The sequence below is a fragment of the Amborella trichopoda genome, chromosome 12 (assembly GCF_054954075.1).
Source record: "Amborella trichopoda isolate Santa Cruz 75 chromosome 12, AtrichopodaSantaCruz75HAP2 v2.0, whole genome shotgun sequence".
Taxonomy (NCBI): Eukaryota; Viridiplantae; Streptophyta; class Magnoliopsida; order Amborellales; family Amborellaceae; genus Amborella; species Amborella trichopoda.
Window position 1 is genome coordinate 8,782,547 of NC_142347.1, and position 17,570 is coordinate 8,800,116.

At 36.8% G+C, this 17,570-nt stretch overlaps 1 long non-coding RNA gene across 1 annotated transcript; it reads left to right on the top strand.

The window, feature by feature from the left end:
* The first annotated feature begins 14,020 nt into the window (after positions 1–14,020).
* On the top strand, positions 14,021–17,265 carry LOC148779423 (uncharacterized). Its single transcript, XR_016045147.1, has 2 exons — positions 14,021–14,100; positions 16,023–17,265. It is a non-coding gene; the product is annotated as an uncharacterized LOC148779423 (long non-coding RNA).
* The last annotated feature ends 305 nt before the right edge of the window (positions 17,266–17,570 follow it).

The following is a 17,570-nucleotide window of genomic DNA, read 5'->3' on the forward strand; positions in this document are numbered from 1 at the left end:
CACCCATGTTTGGGCCCAATTCTATATAAGCATGAAAAGCCAAAATGTAAAAAACCTTGGATTCATTTCTTTAATCAATCAATAAAGATTTCATATTTGCTTAAGCTCGTGGGTGCATCTTGGAGAGAGAGAGATAGAGGAGAGAGAAGAAAAGGGCTGGCACCCTTTAGTATAGTAATTTTCTCTCTCCTCCCCTCTTTTCTCATTTCTCTCTCTTCTTCTCATCTCTATCTCCCTTTTTCTCTCTTCTTCTCATCTCTCTCCCTTTCTCTCTCCTTTTTCTCATTTCTATCTCTTTATCTCTCCTGTTTCTCATCTTTATCTCCCTTTCTCTTTCATTTTTCTCATCTCTATCTCTCTTTTTCTCTCTTCTTCTCATCTTTATTTCTCACCCCACTCTCCTTCCAAACACAACCGGCGATGCTAGCGCCGACTGTGTCTTCTTTCTTCTCTTCCTCTAATACAGTCGACGAAGCTTACTACCGACTACATCTTCTCTCTCTTCTGTAACTAATACAGTCAGCGAAGCCTAGCTCCGACTGCATCTTCTCTCCCTTCTTTGTCTAATACAGTCGGTGAAGCCTAATGCCGACTGCATCTTCTCTCTCTTCTCTATCTAATATAGTCAACGAAGTCTATCGCCGATTGCATCTTCTCTCTCTTCTCTGACTAGCACAGCCAGTGATGGCCAACACCGACTGTGTCTTCTCTATCCTCTTTTCGTGAACACAGCCGACGAAGCCTAACGTCGACTATGTCCTTTTTCTCTCTTCTCTTTCCAACCCAGCTGACGATGCTCAGCGCTGGCTGTGTCTTCTCTCTCCTCTTTTCTTAAACACAGCTGACGAAGCCTAGTGCCGACTGTGTCTTTTTTCTCTCCTCTTTCCAACTCAGCCGACGATGCCCAATGCCGACTTTGTCTTCTCTCTCCTCTTTTCTTCAACACAGTTAGCGATGCCTAGCGTCGACTGTGTCTTTCACCCTCTTTTCTCCTTCCTTCTCTCTTCTCTCACACTCTTCTCCTTCTTTCTTTTTCTTCCTTTTATTCTTTCTCTTCTCTTTCTTATTCTCTTACTTCTTACTCTCTCTTTATGATTTCATTCTTTCTGTTATCCTTTCATTTGATTAAGAAGGGTTGAGATTAGCCTATTATGGTAGTCCTGTTGTCTAACTCTAATGTTGTTGTGCCATAATTACTATGCCCGCTTTATCGCCATGATCGACTAACCATCGTGTCTAACTAGTAAGTATCAATATTGACGTCTAGTAATAATCTTGTTGAGCTAGTCTGAGTTACCGAACCCTTTTTACTACCACGTCAGGCCAATTACCCACCAGCTTAGTCACTGTGTTGATCCCCCCGCATGGTCAAATTCTTCTCTTCCCCATCTTTCTTCTTTCATTCTTCTTTTCTTCTTTTGAACGTGTATGCTTGTGTACGTTCACCAAAGAGGCAAGGTGAGGTATGTTGACCCATCTGCCTTATAATATTTTTCATATGTGTGTGATTGTATAAAACAAGAGAATACAAGCCCAAGGAGGCGATTCCGAACCAATTTTATTATTGGGGGGACTTTCTTTGTGATCTAAGAGGGCGCTAAGGCGAGCCAGCCCAAGTAAGTCCCGAGCCAACCTTAAATTCCTCTCTCGTCGCTTGGTAAATACCTGCCCTTGTTCTCGAATGAGGTTTGCAAGAGAGCGATCTCAAAAGTTCCAGGTCTCCCCTAAAACCCGAGCCTCATGCCGCCTGATCACTCAGATCTAGAGGGCGAGATCGAGGAATCTAACCAAGCACCAGAGAGAACTTTTTCTCTAATAAAATGATGGTCAACTTCTATGTGTTTAGTGCGAGCATGAAAGATAGGATTAGTGGCTAGTCGTATAGCACGTTGATTATCACAAGCTAGAATGGTGGACTTAATTGTGGAAACACCAATTTCCTTGAGGAGCGTACATAGCGAAGTAATTTCTGTTGTGACAATACTCATTGCTCTATATTCTGACTTTGTACTAGATTTTGATACCGAGGCATGCTTTTTGCTACTCCAGGAAATTAAAATCTTTCTCAAAAGATACAAATTCTATAACGGACCTACGATCATAAGACACCGTGCTTAGTCAGCATCAGAGTATGCTTTGAGGTCAGGTGAACTAGAGGAATCATATAATAAACCATCATGTATAGAACCCTTTAAGTACCTCAAAATCATTTTTGTGACTTCCCAATGAGGTTGTCAAGGTGTTTGTATGAACTGACATACTGTATTCACAACATAAGCAATATCAAGCCATGTGAATGTGAGATGTTGCAGGCTACCAACTACCCTTCTGTACAAGCAGAGATTATATAACAATTGCCCTTCTTTTGTCATTAAATTTCTATTTACTTCAGCTGGGGTGGAAATAGGCTTGCATCCCAACATCCTTGTTTTACAGAGTAAGTCCAAAATATTTGTGTTGGGTGAGAACAATGCATTTTTTCTGTTCGATGAATTTCAAAACCCAAAAAATATTTCAATTCTCCAAAATCTTTTATCTCAAAGTTCAATTTCAACTCTTTCTTGATATGCTCAATGCCTTGAATATCATTTCCAGTAACAATAATGTCATCCACATAGATCAGAAGAAGGATAATACCTGAGTATGATCGTTTTAAAACTAGGGAGTAGTCAACCTTGCTTCTTTGAAAGCTAATACGATGGAATAGATAATTGAATTTCTCAAACCATGCCCTAAGAGCTTGCTTGAGTACATAAATAGCAATTTTTAATTTGCAAACATGATGTGGTCGTAAGCGGTCTTCAAACCCTTTGGGTTGTTGCATGTACACTTTTTCTTTCAAATCACCATGAAGGAATGCATTATTGACATCAAATTGATGGAGTTTCGAATTACACATAAATAACAGAGCCAGGATGTATCAAATAGTGGGTGCCTTCACAACATAACTGAAAGTTTCATCATAGTCGATGCCATATTCTTGACTAAACCCCTTACCACTAGTTTGGACTTGAACCTTTCAACTGAGCCATCTGATTGAACATTAACTTTATACACCCATTTGGACTTTAATCTTTCAACTGAGTCATATGATTGGGCCTTAACTTTATACACTCATTTTGAGCCTGCAACATTTTTTTCCTCGAGGTATTGACACTAACTCCCGGGTATAATTCTTTTTAAGTGTATTAATCTCTTCTTTCATTAAGGTCAGCCACCCAGTGTTAGAGGGAGCTTTTGCACAGGTGGTTGGTTTTGAAATTTGAGAAACTTGTGTGGCAAATGCTTGCTGAATGGGAGATAGTCTTTTTGATGTAAAGTTTTTAATATCATATTTTGTTTTTATGAGCTTAGAGGTAGTTTCAGGAGAGGGAATGGTTGCAGAGTAGACATGGTAGTCTGACAAATTCTTAGGGAGTTGTGATGAGCGAGAGGTACGATGTGGGGGTATAGGTGAAACTTCTAAGGGTGTGTCAGATAAATCATGTGGTACTGTGGAAGATGCATCTAAGTTTGGAGTATGAGAGAGGGAAGGTGGTGGTGAAATGTCTGCTGAGGAACTAGGTTATAGATCAGACCTGTCAGAGTGAGGAGATGACTAATGAGGGTGATGCTGCTGAGATGGTTCATCTGTAACCTCATAAGAGATAAGAGTTTGCGAGTGTGCTTTTTCCTGCAATTAAAAAGCAGTGAAATAAGTAGAGACACATTGTTTGGCATGCCATGACTTGTGTTAGTTGGGGAATGCTGGTTTCTAAAAGAAATCCTAGTTTCATCGAATGTTACATATCTTGCAATAAAGAAGCATCTTGGCACTTTGTCATGGCATCGATAACCTTTATGTTATGAGTTGTAGCCAACAAGCCCACACTCATGAGCCTTAGAAGAAAAGTTATTTATTTGAGAAGAATAAAGATATAAGAAATATGCACAACCAAAGACACGGAGAAATGAGTAATCTGGTTTAGTACGAAAAGCTCGTGGAATGGAGATATGAATGATAATGTAGAACTTGACAATCTGTTAATGAGATACACTGTCGTGGAAAAGGCTTCTGGTCAAAGGAATTGTGGTAGGCTACTTACATACATAATGAAAAAACTACTCTCAACAATATGATGGTGCTTGTGCTCAACAACACCGTTTTGTGCTGAAGTGTATGGACATAAATATTGATGATAGATTCAATGCAGACTCAAATATTCTTTAAAACCATGAGAGGTGACTTCCCCTCCACCATCAGACCTAAAGGCCTTGAGTTTGCAAGGAAATTGACGCTCAGCATAAGTGTGAAATTTAACAAAATAATTAAACACATTAGATTTTTGCTTCAAGAAATATATCCAAGTATATACAGTATAATCATCTACAAAAATAACATAAAATCTCGAACCAGATAAGGAAGTAACTGAAGTTGGACCCCAAACATCATTCTTAATTAATCAAGAGGACAATTAGATTTTCTATTAGTTGGGTCAAGTGTAGACTCAGGTGGCTTTCCTAACTGACAAGAAGAGCACAATGAATCAGGAGATGGGTCATTAATAAAATTTGGTAGAGATAACTCTCTTCCAAGATGACTGACAATAGGTGAAACTTGACCTAGGCACTCATGACACAAAATAAAAGCTTATCCTCTACCTTTGGAGTAGTCGTACCACGCCCGTAGAGTGGATCATGTTGACATACAAGCCTCCTCTCATCACCCTTTCAGCAATCACCGTCCCACTTTGTAAATCCTTCACAAAATAACCATGAGGAGTAAACTCACAGTAATACTTACAATCTTTAGGAAATTGAGATATAGACATGAGTTGTTTATTTAGTCTGGGAACAAGTAAAATATTAAGGATATTTAAAGGACCAAAGGTAGTGGAAATTGACACAGTTCCAATATGAGTTATAGTTAAGGCAATACCATCTCTAGTAAATACCATGCAAGGACCGTGGTAAGGAATCATACGTCAAAATTGAGAGTCGTCATCTGTCATAAGAGCAGTTGCATCAAAGTCCATAACTCAGGAACGATCAGTTGGGGCATTGACTGATAGATTGTTGAAATCATGCTCTAGCGCATCATGAGATGATGAAGCATTTTTAATGTCCAAACAGTTTTTAGCAATGTGTCCATATCTCCTACAATACTAGCAAGTTACTCGAGGTAGCATACCCATTCTTGGGCGAGGAGGTTGATGATAAGATGGATTGGCTCCAAGAACCCCTTGCTGATATTGGCTGTAACTTCTACCTCTTCTACCTCCAAGACGGCTACATCCTCGACCATATCCCCCTTTGTGCCCAGATGATGTGTTTACCAAAGCTTGAGGATTACTTTCAACTGCCGATGAAGATACAAACTAAGCTTCACATGTGAGGAGAGAGGATCAAAGTTCTGAATAGGACGGTAATGAAGGTTTGGCCATTAGGGAGGTCTCAAATGACTTAAAATCTAGACCCAGACCTTTGAGAGTACATATGACCGTATCTTGATCACTTACTGAGCTACCAGTAACATCAAGATGGTCACATATAGTTTTGAACTTGTTCAGGTATTCAGTCACTAATTAAGAGCCCTTTTGTAAACTGATCAATTCTATTTTAAGTTGAAGAACGTTGACAAATGTTTCCCTTTGATATGTGTTGTAAAGCGTCTCTCATACTTCTTAAGTTGTCTGCAGGTGCATCACTTCAGTGAGCAAGTCATTTGAGAGAGTAGAAAGCAAGCAACTCAATAGTGTTTTATCATTCATTCTCCATTCTAGAAATTTGGGGTTCTTTGATGGTTCTAGATCCTTGATCATCTTTTGGTTCCTCATAAATAAATTCATTTTGTAGCTGACTTAACCCAACAACCATCAAGATTTAAGCCTTCAATAAATTCTAGACTTTAGCCTTCCATTTGAGTAGTTGTCTCTACTTAGTTTAATGGATATAAAGGCTGAAAAAATTAGTGAGGCCATGACCAAGAAGATGATTTTAGATGATTTCCAAAAATACTTTAGCACTTGAAACAACTTTCAGAGACTGCTTCAGAACATCGAGTACCGAACTACTATTTGGCACTATAGGGACAACTTCGGTGCTGTGTGTCAAGCTATTACTTGAAGGAAACAGAGACAACTTTGGCACTGTGTGTGCCAAAATATTACTGGAGGAAACAAAAACAACTTTGGCACCTTGTGTGCCGAAATATTACTTGAGGAAATAAAGACAACTTCGACGCTATGTGTGTCAAACTATTACTTGAGGAAACAGAGAACTTCTGTCGAACTATGACTTGGGTGAAAAGAGAGACAGAGAGAAAGAAAGACTGCAAGAGTGCCACTACATAAAGATGGCATTGTTTTCAATTCACATAGGATATTCAATTTACACCTCCAAATGAAGACAAACTAATGAGCACAAGACCAAGAGAGGATAAGGCCAAGCTTTTGAAGATGAGGACAAGGCAAAGTAGATCCACAAGGAAATATAAGAGAGAGAAATATAGAAGAGGACAAGACAGGGTAGAGGCGAAGTAGAAAGTGCTACTTGTAGCAAGAAAATCTATGAAGAAATAAAGAGAGAAAACATATCTAAATTTTGTAGAAATAGAGAGAGACGAAACAATTTTGTAGAGATAGATGAGAGGAGAATCGATAGACAGAGAATCTGCAGAGAGAAAGAACAATATCATAGAAAGAGATGAGGCACTTACAGGTTGATGAGAGGAGAATCAATAGACAGAGAATCTGAAGAGAGAAAGAACAATATTATAGAGAGAGATGAGGCACTTACAGATTACACCTCTATTGAGAGAAGTAGAAGATCAAATGCTTTGATACCATGATAGAATATGAAACCCTAGAGAGACAGAGAGAGAACGAGAGAGAAAAGGATACACCCATATTCATTCATTCATTCAACACACAAACCATTTACAAATTAAGGTTTGTATATATATATATATATATATATATATAGAATTACTGTTGAGGGTAAAGAATGAAATAATGCTCTACACAATTCATTCTCTCTTTCTTAACACATACTACTATAAGAGCAAGAAAAGAAAAAACAAAAACCACAGTCTCTCTCTCTGCAATTTCCATTCATTCACAGTCTAAAACTCCACTCTCTCTCACATTAACTGCAATTTCCAGTCATTCATAGTCTACAACTCCATACAATGGATGCCCCTTGTTTTTCCTTTTATAGCTTCTCTTGTTTTCTTTAAACAATTATCATACTAAAAACGTCTCCTTATCTTACCAAAGGCAAGTTTTCAAAAAGATACCTAAAACCAACTCAAAGACAAACTCTTTTGAATTTAAACAAACGGTCCTACCAAAAACCTAGCAAAAGATAGACCCTTTCAAAGTAAACAAACTCATCCTCACTCTTGAAAGAATGGACTCCTGATGAGGAAAAAAAAAGAATCAGACAAGTTCATATTTATTTCTTCTTCTTCTTCTTCTGATCACGTTCCGATCGCTTTAGATAATCCAACGTGATATTTCGGTTGCAACAGATTTCTAAATACCCAAAGGATGAAAGAAAAAGGTGGATGGAGAATCAAAGGTATGGTATTTCACAGTGCAACATTGGAGGACCAAGAGGTATAATCTCTTACCTTTATGTATGATTCTAGAGTAAAATAAACAAAGAGGACTTAATGAGCACAAAACTAAGAGAAACAATTTTGATTTCAAAATTGATGTATCATTAGAGTATATTATGGATTAATATCTTTGCATAAAATAAACAGTTATAAATTTTGGAAAGGTGAAGACAAATTTCATACGCTATAAGCTTATGAATAATATACACTTGATATAAAATATGAATATACACTTGATGTCAAATATGGTAGCTTGTATACAATCCTTTTATGATGTGATGGACACTAGGAGTAAACTTACGTGTGTTGACTCTAAATCTATTATCCTTGCTTCAGAAAACAAAAAGGTATAGCTAAATCAAGCAAATAGCATATGTGTGGACCATACGAGGATCATGTATGAACAATGTGTGATGTGAGAACCTTGTACATGGATATTCGGTATTATCAATGGATGAGCGTTAATGGTTAGTCCTTGAGGAGACATGTAATACCCCATATTTTTATTGTGTGCTTTCCAAAATGACAAATAATAGTTATGTGCCATGAAGTCAAGGATTAAATTCTCAAACTATGGTAAAATTTGTGATGCTTAGGTCTCGTCACATCCTATATATGGATTGTGATGGTGAATGGCATTCGGTGATCTTCATTTTGTGTTGAGCTAGCTAAAATATTTTTCTTGAAAGGGGTATTATTTTCACTATTTTCAAAAACCGAAGTTTAGTATGCATGCTATGTCAAGATCAAAAGCCCAAATCATTGATGACTTACCACTTTTTACTTACCCAAAAAAAAAAAAGAGATAGGCCAAAAGATGGCAACATTTAAAGCCTGGTTCTCAAAGATTTATTGACCTTAATAGCATGAACTCAAGAGGACAAAAGAAACCATAAAAATGAGAACTTGGCTTTAATTGGTGTGATTGCTCCCATGACATAGTATATTAAGATTGTGATAACTTTGGATAATTGTTAACTTTTATTTAAAAAAATTTGGAGTTTCAGAATCTTTTTTAATGTTAATATTAGTGATGATCCATCATGCTCTTTTGGTATGCATGAACCACCACTTCTTCCTCCCACCTTTTTGCATTGTCTTTTTTGTTTTTTATTTGTTGCTTGGTCATGATGCCCTCACCTCCTTCCATGCACTTCATATTACACATTCTCCCTGACTCTCACTCTCTCTCTCTCTCTTTAGTTGCCACTTATCTACCTTCCCTATATTATATTATTTCTCTACTATATAAGCCTTTGGTGAGAGAGAGAAAGCATATGGAGATGTATGAATTTAGGAGAGTGAAGGGAGTGAAGTTAATGCAAATTTCCAGCAACATTTTGAAGAGGGATTTGAGGTATTTTCCAAGAAAAATGAACTCATAGAATTTGTTCTTGATGTTTCATTTTCCTTTAAGTAAAATCAGTTTAATTAATGTGTTTTTAGAGAGTTTTCTAAGCGCGCAACTCATAAACTTTGATTGTTTATGATCCAGATGTATCCTAAGGGTGTGCTCACCAGATACTCTATTGCATCTCGGTTTTGTACCGGGTAGGGGGTGATCAACACTTTGAAGAAAGCGAGCTCCTCTCGTGCCTTCAGATCCCGATCTTTATTACCCCCTTATATAACCCATGAATTCTGCTCTGATTCCTACGGGAATCTCCCTGGCACTAGGAATGTTTCTTTTTTTGCAGAAGTAACCTCTGAATCCTGCTTCGACTCCTACGGGAGTCCGACTGGTACTAAGAATGTTCTGGTACAATCCAAGCTTTATCACAGTCTCATGGAGGTGCTACCAAATTTTTCCCAGGATGAGAGTAAGTGCAAGGCTTATCGAGCGTAAGTTCCACTTATGAGGTGGAAGTCAAATTTATCGAGTGTATGTTCAAGCTATCGACCATGAGTTCAAGCCATCGGTTGTGCGTTCAAGCTATCGACCGTGAGTTTAAGCTATCGGTTGTACGTTTAAGCTATCGACCATGAGTTCAAGCTATCAGTCTTGTGTTCAAGCTAGCAGTCTTGTGTTCAAGCTATCGACCGTGAGTTCATGCTATCAGTCGTTCGTTCAAGCTATTGACCGTGAGTTCAACCTATCGGTCATATGGTCAAGCTATCGACCATGAGTTCAAGCAATCAGTTGTGCGTTCAAGCTATCGATAGTGAGTTCAAGCCATCGATCGTGCGTTCAAACTATTGACCATGCGTTCAAACTAACGACCTTGCATTCAAGCCATCAGTCGTACATTCAAACTATCGACCTTGCATTCAAGCCATCAGTCGTACATTCAAACTATCGAGCTTTCTACAGTCTGCAAGGTTTTCCACCATGCATCAACCATCACCATTACCCAAAAGCTAACAATTTCGAAGTGTTGATCAAAAGTGATGGCTGTTGGAAGCTCTCTTCAAGCTATGAGGATTTTGTTAGATTAGACCGTTTTGATGAACTTAATTTCAGACGATGGCAGTCGAAAACTTAAGACCTTAAAAGTACAATATATGCTAAGAGAACCACGTCCTATTGCTCCAAGTACTTCCTTGACACCTACCGGTGTTCAAACTTCTGCAGATCGGATTACTGAAGAAATTACAACGTGGGACAAAAATGATTATATTTATAAAAGGCATATCCTAAATGCTCTAAGTGATTCGTTGTTTGATTTATATATGGGTAGCTCTGGAAAGTAAATATAGAGAAGAAGATGCTGGCAGAAAGAAGTATCTCATTAGCAAATAAACTTTAAAATTACAAAAAGAAAACCGATCTTGGCTCAAATTCATGATTTTCATATCATAGCAAATGAACTTGCATCGAATGATATTAAACTTGATGATGCATTCCATGTCGGGGCAATAATTGACAAATTGCCTCCTTAATGGAAAGACTACATAAATACATTGATGCATAAGTGCGAAGACTTTAGCCTTGAAGTTAATGACCCATCTGATAATTGAAGAAGATAACAAACTCCGAGATGCCAAAGAATACAAATCTCATATGGTCGTTAGAGCTCACACAGTTGAAGATCCGAGAAGAAAGAAATCAACAACTCATAAAGGTATCAAGATGGAAGGACAGAAAGAAGAAAAGAAAGACACCAAAGATGTAAACCCAAAGACAACCCAGGATAAAGGAAAGAAACCATTGGTATGCTTCTTTTGTGGCAAAACTGGCAATGTGCAGAAATTTTGCAGTTCCATAGTGATGTTTGTGATCTAAGAGGGGTACAAACTCGTGCCGGGAAGCAATATTTTGTCACTTTCATAGATGATTTCTCCAGATGCACCTATGTTTATTTTACAAAACAAAAGTTGAGAACCAACTAAATTATAAAGTTAAGGTTCTTAGAAGTGATAGAGGTGGTGAATGCTATTCCACTTATTTTAATAACTATTGTGAAGAAACAAAATTATTCACCAAGTTACTACCCCATACACACCACAACAGAATGACTTAGCTGAAAGAAAAATCGCACTTATGGACATGGTCAATGCCATGCTCATCAGTTCTAACTCTCTGCTGATCTTTGGGGAGAAGCCCTTATGCCTGCTTGTTTCATTTTAAATTGTATGCCATATCCGAATTCTAGTGCTTCACCATATGAAAGTTGGAAAGGTGGGAAACCTCATTTGGATTTTCTTAAGGCTTGGGGATGTGTAGCTTTGGTAAGTCTCCCTGACCTTAAGAGGCCCAAACTTGGACCTAGATCTATAAAGCATGTTTTTGTAGGCTATACTGAACACATCAAAGCCTATAGACTTTTGGACCTAGAGTCAAATGTAATCATAGAGTCTAGGGATACAAAAGTTTTTTAATACACATTTATTGGTGAGAGAGATAATGAATATGAAGCTCGACATTGTAAGCGTAAAATCCCCGAGCACTTAGAACTCAGGAGAAGTAAGAGAATCAGTAAACTAACTGACTTTGGTCCTGACCTCTAGATATATCTTTTGGAAGAAGATCCTAAAACTTTTAAAGATGTCATGTCCTCACGTGACAGTCCTTTTTGGAGGGAGGCAGTCAACGATGAAATGACATCAATATTGAAGAATGACACTTGGATATTGGTTTATCTAACTCTTGATGTTAAGCCCTTAGGATGTAAATGGATTTTCGAAAAGAAAATAAAGGCAGATGGTACAATTGAAAATTTTAAAGCAAGACTGGTTGTGAAAGGATTTAAACAAAAGGAAGGTGTTGATTCTTTGATACCTATGCACCAGTTGCTCTTATAACTACCATTCGAGTTTTCATAGCGTTGGCCTCAATATACCATCTAGAGATTCATCAGATGGATATCAAAACAGTTTTTCTTCATGGTGAACTAGATGAAGTACTTTATGTTGAGCAACCAGAGGGATTTATTCTTGAGGGACAAGAGCACGAAATTTGTAAACTTGTAAAATCCTTATATGGTTTGAAGCAAGCACCCAAGCAATAGCATGAAAAATTCAATAGAATTGTTACTTCACACGGATTTCATATCACCAATTTTGATACATGTGTTTACACTAGAATTTATGATAGTGCAGGAGTTATAATTTGCATGTATGTAGATGATATGCTCATACTAAGCAGCAATAATGCATGCATTAAGGACACAAAGAAGTTATTGTCTTCTAAATTTAATATGAAAGACATGGGGCTAGCTGATGTGATACTTGGAATTAAAATAGTGAGACTATCAACTTGGTATGTTTTAACCCAGAGCCACTATATAGAGAAAGTACTTAAAAGATTTGATCACTTTGATTCCAATCTAGTTTCAACCCCTTATAATACTCACATTAAACTCAGAAAGAACCGCGAAGGTCCTGTTTCCCAATTGGACTATGCCAGAGTCATTGGATGTATAATGTATACAATGTCCTACACTAAACCAGATATAACTTTTGTTGTGGGTAAACTGAGTAGATATACCAGTAACCCAGGTCAAGAGCATTGGAATTCAGTCTATAGGGTACTAATATAGCTCAGAGGAACCATAGACTATGGCCTACATTATGTGGGTGAACCCACCGTATTGGAAGGATACAATGATGCAAATTGGATTACGGATTCGAAAGAATCCATGTCCACTAGTGGATGGTTCTTCACCTATGGTGGGGGTGCCATCACTTGGGGTTCCAAAAAGCAAACTTGTATCTCCAAATCCATGAAGGAATCAGAGTTAATAACCTTGGAAGTTGCTAGTAAATAGGCTGAGTGGCTAAGGAACTTATTGGTAGACGTACCACTTGTCTCTGAGCCCACGCCTGTAGTCTCAATTCGATGTGACTGTGAAGTTACAATATATCGAGCAAAAAGTAAAATTTATCATGGAAAATCCAGATATAGTCGCTTGAGGTACAGTTAATTGATACTTATCTTAGAAGATGGAGTTATTTCAATACTCCATGTTCGCTCAAACTAATACTTGGCCAATCTATTAACTAAAGGCCTTATAGGGGACCAATTCTAGAAGACAACTAGAGGGATGGGATTGATGCCTATTAGCATTTTTCTGTAGTGTGAGGGGAACCCTACCTAAGGACAAGGTAGTACCGAGTCTAAGGTTCAAAGGGAATAAGTCACTCATGTGATGTGTGATAGATGTTTGTACCAAATTTTATTTAATGAAAATTTATTAATTTCTGCATCATCCCTACTGTTGGTACAATTATTGCAATGAGTAGAGAGGTTGAGTACGAATCTTAATGATTCCATTTTTCTAGATGATGTAAGGCCTAGGCTGGGATGTTGCACTGCAAAACATCTTCCATGGACTCACTTATATGAGTGTGGAAGTGGAGGTTGCTTCTTATGGGAACTGGGCATTCCCTAGAGCGCTCATGAAAATCAGGTAGAGCGTAGGGTCTTTAATGCACAACCTTTTTAGAAAATCACAAGTTTTGAAAGGAAATATGTGGTATATGGAGGCTTATCTTTTATGAACAAAGTTCAAGGTTCGTCCACTCACTGTCCTGATAAGTATTTTGTATAACACTATGTAGAGGTTCAAGTCTGAATGACACCTTCAATTATATATCTTCTTTCTCGATCTTACTTCTTTTCTTCTCATCTGATAGGTTTTTGAAACTGGTGGGGTGTTGTTTTGGAGTTTGAAAATTCTTTATAATATTAATATTGGTGATGGTCCATCATGCTCTTTTAGTATGCATGGACGATCACTTCTTCCTCCCACCTTTTTGTACTGTCTTTTTTGCTTTTTATTTGTTACTTGATGATGATGACCTCACCTCCTTGCCTTCATGGGGGACAAGTGTCCATGCACTTGGCATTACACACTCATGCACTTGGCATTACACATTCTTCATGTGTCTTTCTCTCTCTTTTTAGTTGCCACTTCTCTACCCTCCTTATATTATATTGTTTCTCTACTATATAAGCCTTGGGCAAGAGAGAGAAAGCATATGGAGGTATATGAATTTGGGTGAGTGAAGGAAGTGAAGTTAATGGAAATTTTCAGCAACACTTTGAAGAGGGATTTGAGGTATTTTTCAATAAAAATGAACTCATAAAATTTCTTCTTGATATTTCATTTTCCTTTAAATAAGATCAGTTTAATTATGGAAAATTATCACAAATATACATTATTTTTTGTCTATGTAGAAAAAAAAACCTTCAACATTCATAAACCTAGCCCATACCTTTTTCTTCAATTTGGATCTTTTTTTACCAAAATAACTTTCACGGTAGTCGTATTACCGTGAAGCCAATTACGGTACTTTAATTACCGTAAAAACTAATTCATGTTACACGACATTTTAAGTACCTTAAGAACTAACCCATGTTATACGGTATTTTAAATATTGTAAAAACTAATCCATGTTATACGGTATTTTAAGTACCGTGAAACCTAACCCATGTTATACGGCACTCAAAATGCCATAAACCCTTTTCTCCTATTCATATTTATCTCTTTCATCTCTCTAATTTTCTTTTTATATTTATCGCTTCTTTCTCTCTCTAATTCTTTTTAATATTTATCTCTTCTTTCTCTCTCTAAAACTTTTCTCTCACTAAATCTCTTTCTTTCTCTACTTACTTCATCATCTCAACAAACACGATTCCAACGATATACAAATCTAACACCATCTAATTTCCATAGGGGATGGGTTTGAAGGGAGTTTTTATAGAGGATGGTAAGGTACACATAGGTTGTTATACAAATCTCATTGAAGAGAGAAAGAGAGAGAAAAAAGAGATAAAAAAGAATTAGAGAGAGAAAGAAGATATAAATATTAAAAAAGAATTAGAGAGAAAGAATAGATAAATATTAAAACGAAGGGTAGTGATCTCATGCAACGGTTGTATCATAGTATAATGCAACAATCTTCAAAAATCATGTTAATATTATTTGTTTGATCCAAATTTTAAAATATACACTCTTTTAATTCTAATGAACAATTACAAAAAAGAAAATTTTGAAAACACAACCTAGAAAATATTTTTTTTGCCCAATTAACATAGGCCATCCATCTTGATAAGATGCTTAGATCTAGGTCTTAGAAGGAATTTTTCTTTTCCAATTTTTTTAGATGGCTTTATTATTATTAGATGAACAATGTTAAAGAATAAAAAAATAATTTTAAGTTTGTAAAGGTTAAGATCTTGAAATTCACTAAATGAATGGTCTAGATTTGTTGTTAGAGTGAGACTCATTTGACCATATCTAGGGTTAAAATCGAACTTTTTTTTTTTTTTTAAGATTCATTATTGACATAAAGAGAGTGTGTATGCAAAATTTTGGGTCATACAAATACTAGAAACATGGTTTTTAAGAAGTGTGGCTGCATTATACTATGATACAACCGTTGCATGAAATCACTGGCCTAAAAAGAACTAGAATGAGAAAGAATAGATAAACATAAAAAGAATTAGAGAGATGAAAGAGATAAATATAAATAGGATGAAAGAGATAAATATAAACAGTAGAAAAGGGTTTGCGGCCTTTCAAATATCGTATTACGGTGCTTAAAATGTCGTATTGCATGAGTTAGTTTTTACGGTACTTAAAATGCCGTATTACATGGGTTAGTTTTTACGGTACTTAAAATGCCGTAAAACATGGGTTAGTTTTTACGGTTCTTAAAATAATATATAATATTTTAGTTTTACAGTACTTTAAGTACCGTAATTGTGCTTCAAGGTAATATGACTACCGTGAAAGTTATTTTAGGCAAAAAAATGCCAAAATTAAAGAAAAAGGGTGTGGACGAGGTTTATGAAAGTTAAAGGTTTTTTTCTAAATAGACGAAAATTAATGTATATTTATGATAATTTCCCAATTATTATTGTATTTTTAGAGAGTTTTCTGAGCGTGCAACTCAGAAACTCTGATTGTTTATGATCTGACTGTATCTTGGGTGTGTGCTCACCAAATACCGTATTGCATCTTGGTTTTGCACCAAGTAAGGGGGGTGATCAACACTTCGAAGAATGCGAGCTCCTATCGTGCCTCCAGATCCCGATCTTTGTTGCGCCTTGTATAACCCCCGAACCTTGCTCTAGTTCCTATTGGAATCCAACTGGTACTAGAAATGTTTAATTTTTTCAGATATAACCTCTGAATCCTACTCTGATTCCTGCGGGAATCCGACTGGAACTAGGAGTATTTTAGTTTTGAATCCTGCTTTGATTCCTACGGGAATCCAACTGCTACTAGAAGTACTTTGTTTTTCTAGATATAACCTTTGAATCTTGCTCCGATTTCAATGATAGTCCGACTGGTACTAGGAGCGTTCTGGTACAATCCAAGCTTTCACGGTATAGAGGAGGTGTTGTTGAATTTTGCCCTGGATGTGAGTTAGTGCAAGGCTTATTGAGTGTAAGTTCCACTTATGAGGCGGCAGTCAAATTTATCGAGTGCATGTTCAAGCTATCGACCTTAAGTTCAAGCCATCGGTCGTGCATATCGACCATGACTTCAAGCTATCGGTCATGCATTCAAGCTATCGACCATGAGTTCAAGCTATTGGTCGTGTGTTCTAGCTATCGACCATGAGTTTGAGCTATCAGTCATGTGTTCAAGCTATCCGCCGTGAGTTCAAGCTATTGGTCGTACGTTCAAGCTATCGATCGTGAGTTCAAGCTATCGGTCGTGCGTTCAAGCTATCGACCATGAGTTCAAGCCATCGATTGTGCATTCAAACTATCGACCGTGCGTCAAGCCATCGGTCGTGCGTTCAAACTATCAACCGTGCGTTCAAGCATTTGACAGTTTGTTAGGTTTTCCACTGTGCAACAGCCATCACCACTACCTAAAAGCTTACAATAAGGGATTGTGTGTTAAATAAGATTGATGACTAAGTAATCTCCATGAATTTTTTGTCATTCGTGGCAACCATATCATGGGCCCCGACTTTTTAAGAAAATGATTTTTCAAGATTGTGCGTCAACTACGTTATGATGAATTGTAATATAGTAATATAGTTAATGTAGAGTACTTCATAATCACTAACCCTTAAAATTGGAGATAAGATAATTGGGAAAGGTTTCTATACTTGCCCTACAGCATAGAAGATCTATGTTTTTCCTACTATCCAGCCATCCAATTTTGATCAAGAGAGCCACTCACCATTTGATATTAGATCTGACGTCTCAAGGTATTTTATTTTTAATTTTTTAATACAAATTATATGAATATGAAGTTTTGTATATGTCATCTTTTCATTGGGGCGCACCTATAGAAAATATTAAAAATAATTTTTCGATAAAATATAATGACCAAAATTACCCCTTGAAAATTTCAAGGGCATTTTGGTCATTTTATTTAATTGAAAATATTTTTTTAATATTTTTCGCTAGTGCAAGTTTAATAGAGAATTGGATGTCCAAATTTGGTGTCAAAATAGTTTATAGAAAAAAATTAAAAATAAAATAGAATAGAGACATGACATTGTGATTGGGGCAATCTTAACCCTCCATTCAAAATAGACGGTTGGATAAGAGAAAGTACAT